Raw genomic sequence first — 16,627 nt, 5'->3', positions numbered from 1 at the left:
TCTGCTTTGTGTAAGGATGGTATCAAAAGCAATCTTAAGTGGTGAGAAAGCTGTGCTCAATGTATTTAAGGGACTTAAAAGTAAAAGGAGATGCTTCATATTGCTTGACTAATTTTAAAAACTAAGTTATAAATGCAGACGCTCCCTCGGTGCGCTGCTCTGGTACGCCGGCTCTTACACAGTGCCTGTCGGCCGTAAGCGTTACAATATACATACCCAACACTGCTTGTACCCATCTGTCATGCAAATAAAACACCTTGAATTGAATTGAGGGGAGAGGGGGGGAATACTAAAGCCAATACTGGCTCAATACCCTCAATGGGCTTTGACGTGCTAATGCGTTGGTTTAACAGTCCGGGTGTGGCAAGCTTCCAATGTCAACTCGACTCGATTGGAAGACAATGAACGTATTTTAGCCCTAAATGAATTAATAGCAAACATGGTTTACATAAAATACATTTTTCCAAGAAAGTTTATAATAATACGATCTTTAGTTGAAATCTGAGCCTACTGTAAATATAAAGGAAAAGCATTTTCAGAGAGCAATCACGCTGTGTTTATGTTGAAAAAGCGATTAGGTTTATGAGCAATCTAATTACCTATTCGCTTAAAACGCTATATAAAATAAAGTTTATTTAGAGATGAATGATCAGTGTCGCAGTTTAAATAATTTTTGTAGGAGGGCTTGGACAGATTCCAAGTGTATTTTTGCAATTTACGTTGCATTGTCCAATGTTCTGTTGTAATACAGGCTAGAATACAGTTACAGTAGTCTAAGCTTTATCAGCCTATTTAAAATAATTTTTTGGAATCCCTGGCGGAACACACTCCATAGGAATCAGCGCTTTTATACAGTATATCGCCTTTAAACACATATATTTAAACACGCGTTTACGATTTAAATCAAAACGCGATTCAAATCAATATAAATGTATATTTTGTAACGCATAGGTGACTATTCAATGTTATTAAAAAGACTTAAATTCGATCATGTCGTGATATTTAGAAATATAAATTTGTTTGGTGCGAGTGAGGTTTTATTTAATCTCTGACCAAGGGAAACGTTTCATTTTTTCAAAGAAATGTTTGTTAAAAAATAAAGTCATAGTTCCATGGGATTCAATCACAGACCATGTGACATGGGAGTCAGGAAACTAACACACAGCGCCACCGGATTTAATAAAGCAATAAAAACGCTATAAAATAATGTGACTAGGCACAGAAAAAGTTTACAGCACAGTACAATAATAAATGCTGACCATGACTTTAGAAGCATAAATTACCTTACACTCAATTTAAACACAAGCTGTCTTTCTGTATGAACCTCTAAGCTGGTTCATACAGAAAATGTAGAAATGCATTAGCCTGATTATGATTAAAAAACACATAATTAAACACGCGTTTGCGATTTAAATCAGAACACGATTTAAATCAATATAAATGTTTATATTGTAACGCATACTGTCCAGCCTCCATTTCTCTATAAAAATTTACTCTGTTGCACACACACACACACAATAGAAGCAGGAACCGCTGTCAGAAGGGAAGAAGGTGACTATTCATTGTTATCAAAAATGACTTAGAATTGATCATGTTGCGATATTTTGAAATATAAAAGTCAATTGATTGTCCATAATATCGCTATTCTATTTTTTCGAAGAAATGTTTGTTAAAAGAAAAGTCCAGCACCAGCTAGATTCAAACACACAACCTGTGCGTTGTTAGTCACGCACCTAGACCAGTAGGCTACAAGACAACTCGCATGAACAGGGAGGCGAAACAGCCTTACACAGCCCTGTCGCAGTACACAAATATAATCATACCGTTATTAAATTCTTTAGATACGCGATTCCATATTATATTCCCTATTAATCAAATTCTAAAAGTATGCTTGTTGACTCCGGTATCACGTTAGTTAAAGACTTCGAAGCTTAAAATGTTTAGGGAGAAATGGAATACTGGTGTGTATTTTTTTCTTTAAAGTACCAAGACCAGCTATATACTGTATGTTTATGTTCCAAAATTAATATCGTTTATGGCCTTCACACGCGTTGCAGTATGCTCCTATTCTTTTTATGCTCAGCTACTAAGATTTCCCTTCAGTGGTAAAATTAGATATGAATATTCAATACTTAAACGGGCACAGTTAAGACATTAAATATACATATACATACTGTATACAGTACAGTTTGCATACGGTAATATGTTTATGTTCCTAAATCAATCTCTTTTATGAGCATGTGAAAGGCATGGTGAATCACTGTACTTTGCATGATTGGAAACAAATGCGTGATTGCGAAATGCTGTGGTGTTACTTTTACAAAGACGGTCAATGAAAAAAAGAATGTTGACCAGGGCAATACTTTGAGTTTACACTTACAGCTTGTCCAAGGTCATTCATTATTAATACTATTAGTAATATCTTCATTAAAGACTGATGGCCACAGCTCAAACATGAGAGGTTGAGCTTTATTAGCTCCACCTTGCGGAAATTCCGGATACTATTATTTTGCTTGTCGTATTATAGGAGAATTTACGGTAACCAGCGGTATTTACCGGTAACTCGCGGTATTTACCGGTAGCTTGCGGTAGACTGCGTACAGCGTACCGGAAAATAATGCGGTATCGCCCGCGCATTTTGAATGGCTGCATCTGTAGGTTCAACAGCTGTCAAACGATCAGCTTCATCAGTACACACCAACACCGGTGAGTAATTACGACAATGTTTTGAATAAAGCTTTACTGTCACGATCCCTAACCCCTCCTCTTAAGGGAGCTCCAGCCCTTCCTCGTTCCCTCCCATTGTTTGCACTTGATCCCTATTCCCGTTCCCCCTTAAAAGCCAGACGCGGACCTCACTCCTGGTTCCTCATTGATTTCCACATCATGAGAGCCCGGGGTCTTGCTGCGTCTGGCTCCGTTATGCTTTTAACTTTCTGTTCCTAGTTCCTGGTTCCCCTCGCCGGTTCCGACCCGGTTCGTGTTTTAACTCCCTGGATGGAACCCCTGGCCTTGGACTCTACTCTTTGTCTCGGATTACTCTTTTGGATTTCCTACATGGATTGTTCGCCTGGACTCACTTCCCCTGGACACCTGCACTGTATGGACACGCCCCCCGTCACCAGACCCTTTTCCTGCATGACTATTTTTCCCCTTCCCCTGTCTTCACTATTCTGGATCGTGTCGCCCGCATAGGGCCCGGAAATAACTATTCGTTACATTTACGACCATGTGAGTCTTAAAGATACCCCGTCACTTTCTCCTTATCATCACGGGAGCTATCTATTCGCAGACGCTGGTGAAGGGACAAGTCGGTACACATCTAAAAAAACACGTTTGGGATTTTCAATACCTCATCAAAATCTTGTGGAAACCCAGGCAGATATCCATTTAATATTGCCAAAACGCCTGTGAGAAAAGGTTTTAACATACACATTTAAAGGTGTCTATAATTTATTAACAAAAATTCAGACAGTTTTCTGTTTTTGGTAATTTGTGGTATTTCTCCAATGTCATTTTCCCCGTCCGTGCAGAAGCCGACCCAACAAAAAATAAAGTACACCCTCGTGAAAGACGGTTAGAGACTTCAAAGACTGCAAACGAAACAACAAGCTCAAGACAATCCATGTTTCCAAAACCGATCCAAGCTTTCGCTACTAACCTCTTAGACATAATTTCTACAGAGGATGCAACTCTAAACTCAGGATTTCAAAACCTGATAATGCTAATTCATGGTTCATTGGCAAAGATCCCCTGTGGTAAATGACTAAGCATGCGGCCTAAAAAGTTGTTAAAAGACCAGCCTCTTACTAACATCAAGCGTTTGTATGTTAATAAAATAATTATACTGGCAAAAGCATGTTTGTTGAGGTGTAAAAGATTCAGAGAGAGGCATCAGATTTCCCAAGGTCAGCCCGAACCACACAATGAGAATGCTGGGGTAGAAAATAATGTAATGGTCAGGGGTGTTGTAGTAGAACCTGATAACAATAACTCTGAAAATCGAGAACCTGGTGTGATGAACGATGTGAATCAGGTTGGTGGCGGTGGTTGTTTCAAAAACTATTTTTTCATATTGCACAATGGCAAGGGTTATGACAATTACTTAGTAATCAGACAGTTGCTAGATGAAAGGATGGATGTTAAACCAATTAATCAGGGTGGTAAAATAATGTGCATGACCGTAAAAGCTCTGAACATCAGATTTATCGATTCTCTAAACTTACTCCCTATAAAATTAAGCAAATTGCCGTGCCATGGGATTCCCAGGGGCTAAGGGGCATTTTCCACACTTGATGAACACTTCAGAAAACCAAAAATATGTAGGACTGTTGCCGCCGCCAGAACTTTACGGTGTTAACTACATGCTTCCGAGCAAGAAAGCCGAGTTTTTGGATTGGTATGAAGAATGCAAGGGAACTGTTTAACTTACAGACTGCACTGAAACACTGCTGCCAACAAGATGTTGCAATTCTAAGAGAAGGCTGTGTCGCTTCAGGGACGAGGTCATGAACATGACCAGACAGGCGCATGTGACTGAGTCGGGGGCTGCTTGCATTGTGTGCATTGACCCCTTTCAGTTTGTGATGATCGCTAGTGTGTGCATGGCCATGTTCAGACTTGTGTTTTTACAGGAAGAGATGATTGCGTTGCTACCCCATAACAATTACCACAACCAACAAAAAAGATTTTCTACACCCAGCATTCAATGGTTTCCCAGTGGGCATTGATTCGTCGAATATACGTATATTCACGGCGAAAATACGGCTATACGTATATATACGTCGCCTCGACGTATAATCAACATCGAATTGCAACCGTAAAATCGACGACATTAATAAACGCATATTAACGTCGAAAACACATCTAACACAGTGCCTGAGGCTTTTTACTGCATGTATCGTGTGTGCCGCAACTAGGAGTATACGGCACTCTGCACAGTGTACGAAGTAAATTATTTTCGCAGTAATTAATTTATTATATTTACTATATTTATTATACACGTGTAAATTAATTACTGCGAAAATAATTATAATAAGTTCAGAGACATGCTTGTTGAAAATGGAGACTTGAAGAAATTTCTCACAGCTGCTCAGTTACCAGAGCCCCTGCAACTGCACGATTCTCTTTTTGGGGGGAGAACAAACGCCATTTGTTTGCATTACACAGCGAAACCTGGTGAAAAAACTCATTACTATGATTTCACCAGTCTGTATCCGTTTGTGAGCAAAAGTAAAAAATACCCACTGAGTCACCCCAGAATAATTTCGGTTTAGCGAAGGTGAAAGTTTACCCACCCAGACGCTTGTACTTTCCTGTTCTTCCACACAAAATTGACAAAAAACTGTTTTTCACGCTGTGTCGTATGTGCGCCGAAACAAAACAGACCACTCCCTGTGAGAACAGTGATGAAGATTGTGCTTTGACTGGTGTTTGGTGCACTCCAGAATTACGGATGGCCTTAGATCTGGGGTATAGGGTGGGTGAAATTTATGAATTTTGGCATTGAGAAGTCCTCACATGATCTTTTTTCCGACTACATCAAGCTGCATCTGAAAGGAAAACAAGAAGCTACAGGGTTTCCAGAGTGGTGTACCAATGCCGGGAAACAACAAAGATATATCAGCGAATATTATGAAAAAGAGGGTGTCTGACTGGACCCCAGCAACATTAAAAAGAATCCGGCCAAATGACAGCTCTCAAAAATTGCCTTGAACAGTTCATGGGGCAAGTACGAGCAAAGACCCAATTTACCACAGACCACAATTGTGAGAAACCCTGATGAATTGTTCAGGTACTTATTTGTGCCTTATCATGAGGCGTCAGCCCATGAGTTTATCGATGTAAACACAGCCTGTGTTACGTGGAAACACACTAAAGACCACTATACAGGCCATTCAAACACCAACATTTTCATTGCTAGCTTTACAACCACCTATGCCCGCTTATACACGCTGTTAAATGCTTTGCAAAGACTGATTTCTGTATCACAACACAGACTCCGTTATCTTTGTGAGCCGTGAGGGAGAGTGGAATCCAGAACTGGGTGACTACTTGGGGGAGTTGACCAATGAAATCGATGCTGGTCAACACATCACAGAGTTTGTATCAACAGGACCCAAGTCATACGTGTACAAGCTGTCTGGAGGGAAAGCCTGTTTAAAGGTGAAAGGTATTATGCTCAATTTGAACAATTGCAAAAAAAAATAACTTTGAGAGTCTGAGGGACTTGGTTTTTTACTTTGGCACTTACCCTTATGATGAGTGCTGGGAATTTAAACACATTTCTATTCAACAGCCGATGATCATGCGCGTTAAAAAGGACTGGCGTATCGAGACCCGGACTTTAAAGAAAACCCAGAAAGTGGTGTACGACAAGCAGGTTCTGTGCAGGAAAATTTTACATCATTGCCATACAGACATCAATACGATGGATGTCAGGTTAAAGCACCCTTTTTTATGCATTTTGTCCAGACCTTCGAATTGCGGTAACAGTTATTTTAGAAAACAACTCTTGGAGAATGTTGATACCGTTATAACTCATAAGCCCAAAAACGTTGTCTGGTGTTACAGCTGTTGGCAACCTCTATACGCTGAGTTGCTTGTGAAATTTCCATACATTCAGTTTATAGAAGGACTACCGACCTCGTTTTCCGCCGATCAGTTACTACCACCTGATAGAGTTAATTTGATTATAGTTGATGATTTGATGGAGTCTGCGTGTGAAAATGATGAGATAGAAAAAGCTTTTACCAAATACGTACACCACAGAAACCTTAGCATTATGTATCTTGTCCAAAATGTGTTTTGTCAAGCCGGAAAAGTAGAACCATCGCACTAAATACAAAGTACATGGTGCTGTTTAAAAACCCTAGAGATAAAATACAGATTATAACCCTGTCCCGGCAGATGTACCCCGGTAAAGCCACAATTTTGGAAGTGTTCGATGATGCTTTCAGTTACTTGTTGGTGGATTTAAATGCAGACACCCCAGATGACTATCACTTGTGAACAGGTCTTTTCCCCCTAGATGTGCCCGCGGCTTATGTATTTAAAAAATCTAAAAGTCGGTGATCTTGCAACCATTGACTCAGTCAAAAAGAAACATTCGGTCCGTCGACATGTCTTCATGCATTCTGAGAAACCTGACTCTCTTACATTTTCTGGTAAATTCCAGCCCCAATCAGCGGAAAGCTATTCTCTGTGAGGCTTCAAATGATCTTGTACAGGCAATAGCTAAAATCACCTTGAACACCTTGAAAGGGAACATGCCGTTATCTTTTAAGCAGTTTGGGACCCTGAAGAGAAAGCATAAGCTTATAAAGACTTTGAGTTGAAAGGGTCTTTCTCTTAAAAGAAAGAGACTCTTGGTGAACCAGTTCGGCGGTTTTATCGGGACCCTGTTGAGTATTGTAGTACCGTTGATTATGGGACTTCTACAACGCCAATAATGGAGCACTCTGAAAAAATGTACTTGGTACCTCAGAAACAGCTCGATCGACTCCGAGAGCGGTCTGGCAACAAAAGCGATGTGAGAATAACAACCCGCAGGTTGGATGATGAAATGAGAGACATTCTTCAGAACTCACATCTGACTGAATATGAAAAAGTGAAATTGTATAGTCAGGTGTTACAATGGTATTTGACATTAGTACGCCAGGAGGCCTCTGAAAAGGGGACTTTAACTGTTGTACTTCCCGAAAATGCACCCAGCGATCTTAAACCACAGTCATCGACCAAAGCTGACTTATATGTCTATTTTATATTTAAGACAGTGTGTCTCAGCGGTTCCAGAAAAAATGCCGAGATACTGTTAAAGACCATGGGACACAATGAACCATTAATAGCCTGGAATGAAAAAGGAGAATTTGTGTACAAGGGGGCACCCGTTGAGGGATCTCACATGATTGATCTTGTGAGAGGTCTCACGTAGCAGCAACCAGTTGCGGTCAGTAAGAAGCCAAAAGGTTGAGATGTATTTATGGAGGCTATGGCCAAAATCAACATTTCCACCAACGCTGGAAACCGAGAGCTACTTGAAAAACTCAAGTCTACCCCATTGGGGTGTGCAGCATCTGTCAAAACTTTAAAAACCACTTTTAATGTTGACTTTGTAACATTTTATGAGATGAATGTCTTCTCTTAGTCGTTCTTTTATCAGGTTTCGGCAGCCCCCGACGATGAACTGATGACGTCTGTCTTTTTCTCTTGACGCCACTACAGATGTATGCTAGACCCGAACCTTCCTGTTCATGTGCTGCCGCTTTAGATGTGACCGCACTTGTAACGTTGCTAACCACGTCTTTGGTGATGTTTTTAGCTACCGATGCCATATGCGGCTTAGCTATTTCAAACCCTCGTTTCAGAAAAGGCACGGCTTTTCTAAATAGTGCTCTGAAAATACCCCCTATACCAACGCCGTACTTAAATGGTAGCCCCGAAAATCCTGGTAATCCATAACCTGCCTGTTGTTTGTAGTAGTGTGTATACAAAGAAGGATCCCCTTAGCTCTTGATGACCGTCATCCTTTTAGATGTTTGTCGGTTTCACAGGCCTGAAATGCAGCTTGATGATGACCTTACCAAATGCAAATGACACGTGCTCGTTTTGATGCGTCTTTATTTCAATAGTGATGGTGCTAAAATGGTTGATGGTCGTAATGGGGCTTGTCATGCAATACTGTGAGGAACTCACCATCCATGCCTTTGAAGGGCACAAATTTCTTTTCTACGCAAACACACATCATTTGAGGTTTGGGTTGCATGTTAATATTTTTAAGGTTTAAAGACTTTACTTTCATGGTACATGGAAAATCATTTCAAACTTTTGAAAAGCTGTTGAGAATTTGTCATTAAAAATAAGCGTATGTATTTTAATTCAAGGCGATTACTTTTCACTCTCGATAAAACACCTGATTTTGGGGCGGAGGGATATGGTGGGGCGTTCTAATACATCACAACCAATTGAAAAATGTCTTGAGCTATGTAGGTGCGGTTATGAACTTGGTGCTTATTCTTAAATGACCCAACTTGACGGTCGTGAAGCGTGTCACTTGAGCTGTCAGACCCCGATATTGACTGCTGCGAAGATGGCTTCTTTGAGTGGTGAAACATCGGATTCCTCTGCTATGCAAAGTGAAGAGGTAGGCTGCTAAAATTTTCCGATAGTGGAATTGTTGTTTCAATCTGCACTTAGTGTATGTCATTTTCAACACTTGGTCTTCTTTTTAGCAAAAGCTGACCCCGCACTCTGTGGTGTGTAACAGTGGCTGTCATGTGAACTCTGACAGTGATTCAGGTGTTGGTTAACTGTCAACGACTGACGATGAAGAGTCACTACAAATGGTAAATATTCAACTGCGGCGAGTGCGGAGGAAATGAAAAACTCTAACACAAAAGAGGCATTAAAATAGTAAATATTTTAGGGAAAAAGCATGCTCATTTATTTTGTTAAGCCTTTAATAGAATATTGAAGAGGTCGACGCATCAATCTTCAAACTACCCTTGAGCTTGAATGTTTCATGTCTATGCATGTGTGTTTGCCAAAATGTTAATAATGATGATGCTCAACCTAGTTTAGCTAACGCTGACCCTAATGAGCCCAATGCTATGGCTCAGATTGTAAAGGCGGTGGTATGTTGCATCTTCAACCACTGTTTAAAGGGGGTTCTGGTTAATGAATGCGCGGCCTGTTTGATTAATCACCCCGGTCAGCAGGGTCACACATGTCTGGTTGTCGGGTACACAGATGGGTACGAAGATGTGTCAATTGTCGCTTTGGAAATTTATAAGTCTCTCAGTTTAGCCCAAATTTTAGTGGCTGTTCTGTACATCGCCAGCGGCCTGGGTACATAAACCATTACGGATGATACTGAGCGGGGTATAAAGCACTTGCTAAGAAATATAATTGACAACCAATCGCCATACGAATATGCACACTCTGTACTTGAAAATGTAGATGGAAAAATACTAGACGTGACTTTTGATGCATTGCAAAAGAAACATTATACTTAATTTTACAGAAGAGAAAAAAGATCTATGTAAAACCAGGACTGTGAAATACTCGCAATGTGAATAGAGTTTTCACTCTTTTTTACAGACACGGGTGAGCCATCGTGCGAAGAATGAAGAATTTCGAATGTATACGTCAGAATTTTTACAAAGAGTGCTTTACACTCTTCTTTCTAAAAAGTTTGATATGAAAATCAGTTAACCGGAAGCTAATGTCCTTAAATTTGTTAAAGAGATAGATGTGTATGTAAAGAACATGAGTGAAATAACTGTGCTTCTGATGTTTTCAGATCAGAAACTGAAGCCTGGAGGATTCAGTGGTGTGTATTCCAAAATACAACGTATTTTACATAGAACCTGTGGTAACACCATCCCTCTGATTACTCAGGCAAAGTTATTTGCTCTGTTAGACAGTCGCCCAGTGCAGTGTTCAAGGCTGTAGAAATGGCGAGTGAAAGGGCGTTATAAATGCTTTTTCAGATGCTGCAAAGTTTCTGAGCAATGTTGGGGTTATAGCTACATGTACCAAACTAATTTTCCGCACCAACATTTAATTGGTGATTTCAAACATCTGTAACTGAGTCTGTAACATGTGTAAAAAGTTCAAAAGTGTATGCTGAGATGTTTCTCTATTTGAAAACCTACTGATGAAATAAAGTGGTTCACATTTCACATGCTATTTGTCCTGCGAGTTCTTTGCGTGACACTTCACTCGGTCAATGTGTGTGTGCTAGCGCACTTGGTTTTTTGAGACATGCTATCATGGTCAACCACTCTGCCACCCGGCGGCGGCTGGTGCCACTCACACCCCGGGAACTCGCACCCCTCACCAGACTCCCCACACCGCCGTAACTCCCCAATTCCCTAAGGTTATAATAGAGTGCGCTCAACCCTGCGGCAGACATGATCGCCTTCCAACCCTCGTCGCTAATACGTGCTTTCATACACTTATTTATAAATCGAGGGGTATGCGGTGGCGGGCATTTGAACCCTGAGGCTCAGGACCGCTTGGTGAGGGAAGGCGGGAAAATAACAAACATAACACCAGACCATTGGCTCGGGTGGAGGGCGGGACATCCGCCTATAACAACACAACATTGGATGCGAAGGGGGCGGGGCATCCCCCACCACGGCCTCCCATTGGCTGAAAAAGGGGGTGTGGTACCTGTCAAAAGGTTTGACGAAAGGTGTCATCAAACTGTTGGAGACAGTGTGGAAACCAAGGTAATCATTGGCATATATTCTGGAACTGCCCTAAAATAAGGCTTTTCTGGAAGGAATTACATAAGGCCCTGGAAACTATATTTGAAAGGAATGTATCCTTTACATTTGAGGCTTTATATTTTGGTAAACTGGATTTTGATTGGAAGGGAACTGATGAATATTTGTTTGGAATCCTTATATCAGCAGGGAAAAAAGCTATGACAAGGAAGTGGCTTCTCACAAATATACCAACAATGAATGATTGGACTGAATTAATAAAGGAAATATATATATAATGGAAAAAATAACATTTTCACTAAAATTACAAATGAATTAATTTGTCAAATATTGGTCTAGATGGGTTCAGCAAATTAAACCTTAATGGTCAGATGCATACATCTTCCTTCTTTTGAATGCATATAGTTTTGTTAAAAAGTTATATAATTGTAAAAAACTAGGGGAACAAACAGGAATTTGTGCCTGTGATGTAAGGCTGAATAATGGTTGTTCATATGTAAAATGGTTTTGTTTTGTTCTCTAAAATTAAAAATTAAAAAAGAAAAATAGACTAAAGGAGATTTACATGAAGCAAGCAAAAGATTTCTTGTTTCAACTACGGACACAATTTATTAAGGGGGCAGAAGACGGCTTGGCTGAGTGTTTTAGATCAGTGATCAGTGAAAGTACGCCAGCAGCACAAGGCCTTTAAGGGCCCAAAAGGGAAGTAGTAAAAACAACAAAGAATGTTGGAGATGGCTACTAATTTCTAAAAGAGTTATTTCAATGTGGAAAGAGTGGATAAAGTTTTGAGGGGTGAGTTACTAGACTTGGTAGGATGTAACAGAACTGAAGCAGACATACACTCTTTATGCCATCCTCTGAAACCCTGGTTTCCCTGCCTTTTGGCAATTGATTGAACCAGTATTACAATTTTGGGAAGACACGGATTGTGGGAGTCAATGAAGGTAGGCATTTTACCCCTTTATTTAAGAAGGGAGATTCCATGGATCTGAAAAATTCAGCTACCGATTACAAGGTGTTAGCACAGGTCTCGGACAGCCATGCAACACATAGCTACTGTAGGCATAGAAGGTCCTTGGAAAGGAAACTGATGGGTCAGTAACAAAGGATATGTCAGAAATGGCGGGGTTTGCCTTGGATTTTTATAAGAAGCTGTTTTCTGAGAAAACAGTGGATACAAGTCTATGGGATGAGTGGTTGTTACATATGGAAAGGAGGACTGACAGTGCTTCAGTTTTGGACGGAAGTCTGATGGTTATAGAAGTGAGGGAGGCAATGGCTGGACTGCAGAGGGGAACTTCCCAGGAATTGATGACCATTTAGTTTTTTGTAACCTTCTGGGAAAGACTGCAGCCAATGCTCATGGAGGTTTTCAAGGAGGTTCTGAAGATTGAGGAGTTAGGGATGTCCATGACCGTAATTTATGAAGTAGATCTGGAAAACTGGAGGCCAATTCAACTGCTTTGTACTGACTATAGGGTGTTGGGCAGGCGGCTGAGGAAGGTCATGCCAGATATAGTCAGCAGGGACCAGACTTGTAGCGTGGAAGGGAGAAAGCCAGTTTGGAACCTCCAGCTCATCAGAGAATGAGTAGAGGACTGAGGGCTGGAACAAATACTTGTTGGTTTAGACCAGAACAAAGCCTTCGATAGAGTTCACCATTCCTTCCTCTGGGAGGTGCTGAAGAGATTGGGGTTGAATGAGACCTTTATACATTGGATCACGGTCTTATACAAATGGGGTAAAATTCCAGGGTATGTATCAACGGAAGGATGGGGACCGATTTTCTGGTCAGCTGTGGGGTGAGGCAGGGGTGCCCCTGCCCCCCCTACTTTATGTATTATACACGGAACCCTTCCTTCCCCGGATTCGTAACAAGCCCTGGGTGAAAGGTGTGGAGGTTCCAGGTAGCAATGGGGTTCAGGTGAAGATAGCGGCATACACCGACAACTTCTTGTTGTTCCTCACCACCGACAGGAGTCTTTGTCAGGTGTTGAATATAGCAGATAACTTGGCAGCTGGAATGGGCTGGAACGGGTGCTCTGCTCAACAAAAGTAAACGTACGGTGAAGTATTTTGGCAGATGGAAGAACAGGCAGGATGTAGTTAGAGGCCTCACATTAGTAACGGGCCCCATGAAGATCTTGGGAGTCATGTTTCATACCCTTGACTCTGCCACAATTAATTGGGAATTAAAGATCAGTAAGGTTAACCAGAGATTAGGAGTAGATTTTTTACCTACATTGGGAAGGTCCTGGTGGTAAAGGTGGATGTGTTGCCGTTGCTCCTCCACTTGGCCTTTGTATTTCCGCTGCCTCCCAGGTTTAGGAGAGACCTGGTGAAAGCCATCTTCCGCTTCATTTGGGGCGAAGTATATGAGTACATCAAGAAAGCGGACATGTACAGGCCAGTGGAATAGGGGGTTAGGGTGGTTTCTAACCTGCTGGTGAAGTTAGACTCAGTGTTCATATCTAGGCTGTGTAAGATTCTGCACAGGAATCCGGACCATCTGTGTGTTCATTTTGTACATCTGTGGTTTTCAGCCACAATGGAACACCTGCAGGTCTGGTCCAACACAACGCCTAAAGCAAAAAACCAGCCGTGGTATTATATGCACACTGTACAATGGCTAAAAATGTACCCTGGTACCTGGACCACAAGGCACTCTACAGGTTAGTTATGGCAAAAGAGGATTCAGCCGTGGTGGGGGTCACTGATGAGGTGTGGAGGCAAATTCAGCCTGTAGGCCTGGACAACTTAATTGGGTTATGGTGTGGAAGAGACTGCCTATTAGGGAGACCCTACATAGACACGGTCTCTCCAGGCAAGATAAGTGTCCACGGCCTGACTGCTCAGAGACCGAGTCAGTTTCACACGTTTTGTAATTTTGCTCAGAAGGTGTGGGGTCAGTGTAAGGTGCTTTTTGTTGATGGGCCAAGTAGTTTTGCTCCATGTAAGTAAGGAATTTTGTGTTGTAGCTGCTGGTCAGCCTTGTGAAGTTCCACATCTGGGCTTCCCGTAAGGTTAATCCTTCAGTCTGGTTTCTCCTATGACCCCCCTCTCACTTTATGTCACCAAGTGAGGAGAGTACTGCAGGGAGTCCGGATTTCAAAGAGATTCTGGGGTACAAGTTTGAGTCTTAACATTTGTGACTAATGGATGTTCAGGAACTGAGGGGTAATGCCAAAAGATTAGCGGTGTACAGCTTTCTGTCGGATCTAAACCCAAGCTTCTGCTTTCTGCAAGAAGTCCATTTAGGAGGTCCAGAAGATGCGGATAGGTCTGGCAGGAATGGAAAAGAGGGGCATTCTGGTGAAGCATGGGCAGGTACACCCGTCTCGGCATCTTATTTGGGGACCCGGGGTTTCAGTCAACTGAGGTGGTTTCTGTTGTGCCAGGTCTTTTAGTTGTAGTTGGGTGTTGGTGGAAAGTTAGGGCGCATGTTCTGGCGGAGAGAGCTCTACAGGCTGTGTTTTTAAAAGACCTTGAACCTTTTTACAAAGGGAGAGACTGTGTTAGGGGGCGATTTTAACATCAATTTATCCGATGCACAAGGTGGGGGAATGTGCGGTTTGAGAGATTTGATACATAGGTTTAATTTGATAGATTGTTTTAAGGATTTTAACCAGGGTTTTAGAAATTTTACTTGGAAGAATGGCAGAGGCCACCACAGGGATTTGGATTATGTCTTCACTACCTTAAAAGTGAAGGCTCAGTTATGCCGCTATGATACTCAGACCATGCGGTATTATCTGCGTCTTCGAATCGGTGAGACCAAAGTTCCAGGTCAACTACTGGAAGTTAAACGTGTCAGTCTTGGAGGAAGCAGGCTATTGCACGCTAATCTCAGATTTTACTGATAGTTTTAAGAACCAACTTTTTTGCGTCAAAAATTGAGTGGTGGGAGATGTGCAAGCAGTCCATCGCACGACTAAACATTGGATATTGTAAGAGGAGAAGGCATGAGGAAAGAGTGGTACTGGCCACCCAGCAACGTGAGCTGGAGACTTTGAATGTAAAACTTAATCTTGGTGGTTCCTTCCGTGCAGAGAAAGCTGTTGAAATAATGACCAGGTTAAGGGAGGCCTGGTTAGGGAAGGCCAAGAACTTCCTTTTCTGGCTCAGAGTAATGGCTTTAGAAAACGAGGAAAAGTGCACTGCTCAGTTTTTCAGTTCTGTCAGGGCGAGGCAAGAGAAAGCATATTTTATGGAGATGAGAACAGTGGATGGGAACATTACAAGCGACATGATTGAGATGGTACCATGTACAACAAAATTTTATACTGAGCTTTTTTCTGAAAAAGCAGTTTGTCAGGACGGTTGGGACACCCTGTTGGATGGCATTGGAGGTCTAACAGAGGTGTCAGAATTAGAAGAAATCACTTCAGCTGAACTGAAGGAGGAGATGCAAGGTTTAAAGAGAGGTACAGTCCCAGGGGTGGACGGCCTTCCAATTAAATTTTACTGCAAATTTTGGGAGCAATTGGGACCAATTCTATTAGAGGTTTTGGGAGAGATACTTGGTGGGAAAGGATTAGGTGAAAGGGCATTGTCACCTTAATATATAAGAAAGGTGAAAAGAGTGACCTAGTCAACTGGAGATCCATCCAGCTTTTATGTTCCGATTATAAGATCCCTGCTAGAGTGTTGGGAAGGCAGTTGCGGAAGGTGATGGGAGCTCTGGTAGGAGTAGACCAAACATGGGGTAGAAGGCAGGAAAATCAGGTGGAATTTGCAGTTGATCAGGGATGTGGTGGAGTTGGTGGAAGATAGAGGCCTCCCCCTCATGTTGGTTGACTGGGATCAGAACAAGGCCTTTGACCGGGTTCATCATGGCTTCCTGTGGGAAGTTTTAAACCGAATGGGATGTGATGGGATATTTCTAGGCTGGTTGCAAGCACTTTATAAAGGGGTAGAGTCCAGGGTTTGCATCAACGGTAGGCTAGGGGAGAGAATAACCATTTAGTGTGGAGTGAGACAAGGATGCCCCCTTTCTCCCATGTTGTACGTCGTAGACATCAAACCTCTCCTTTGGAGGTAGTTTCTGTTGTACCCAGTCGTCTTTTAGTTGTGGACGGGTACTGGTGGAAGGTAAGGGTGCGTGTGATCTGAGTGTATGTTCCAGCCGAGAGGGCTTTGCAGGCCACCTTTTAAAAGATTTCGAGCCGTGGTTTTATATGAATAGAGAGATTGTGTTGGGTGGCGATTTTAATATTGACACAAACGTTTAATCTGAGAGATTGTTTTAAGGATTTTAATCAAGGTGTAAGAAATTTTACATGGAAGAACAGTAGAGGCCACTATAGATGTTTGGACTACATCTTTACTACCTTAAAATTTAAGATTAAAGATCTGCAAGTCACGCCGGTATGGTACTCAGACCATATGATTTT

Source organism: Lepisosteus platostomus, chromosome 15 (assembly GCF_059453375.1).
Source record: "Lepisosteus platostomus isolate fLepPlt1 chromosome 15, fLepPlt1.hap1, whole genome shotgun sequence".
NCBI classification, from domain to species: Eukaryota; Metazoa; Chordata; class Actinopteri; order Semionotiformes; family Lepisosteidae; genus Lepisosteus; species Lepisosteus platostomus.
This window is presented reverse-complemented; position numbering follows the sequence as displayed.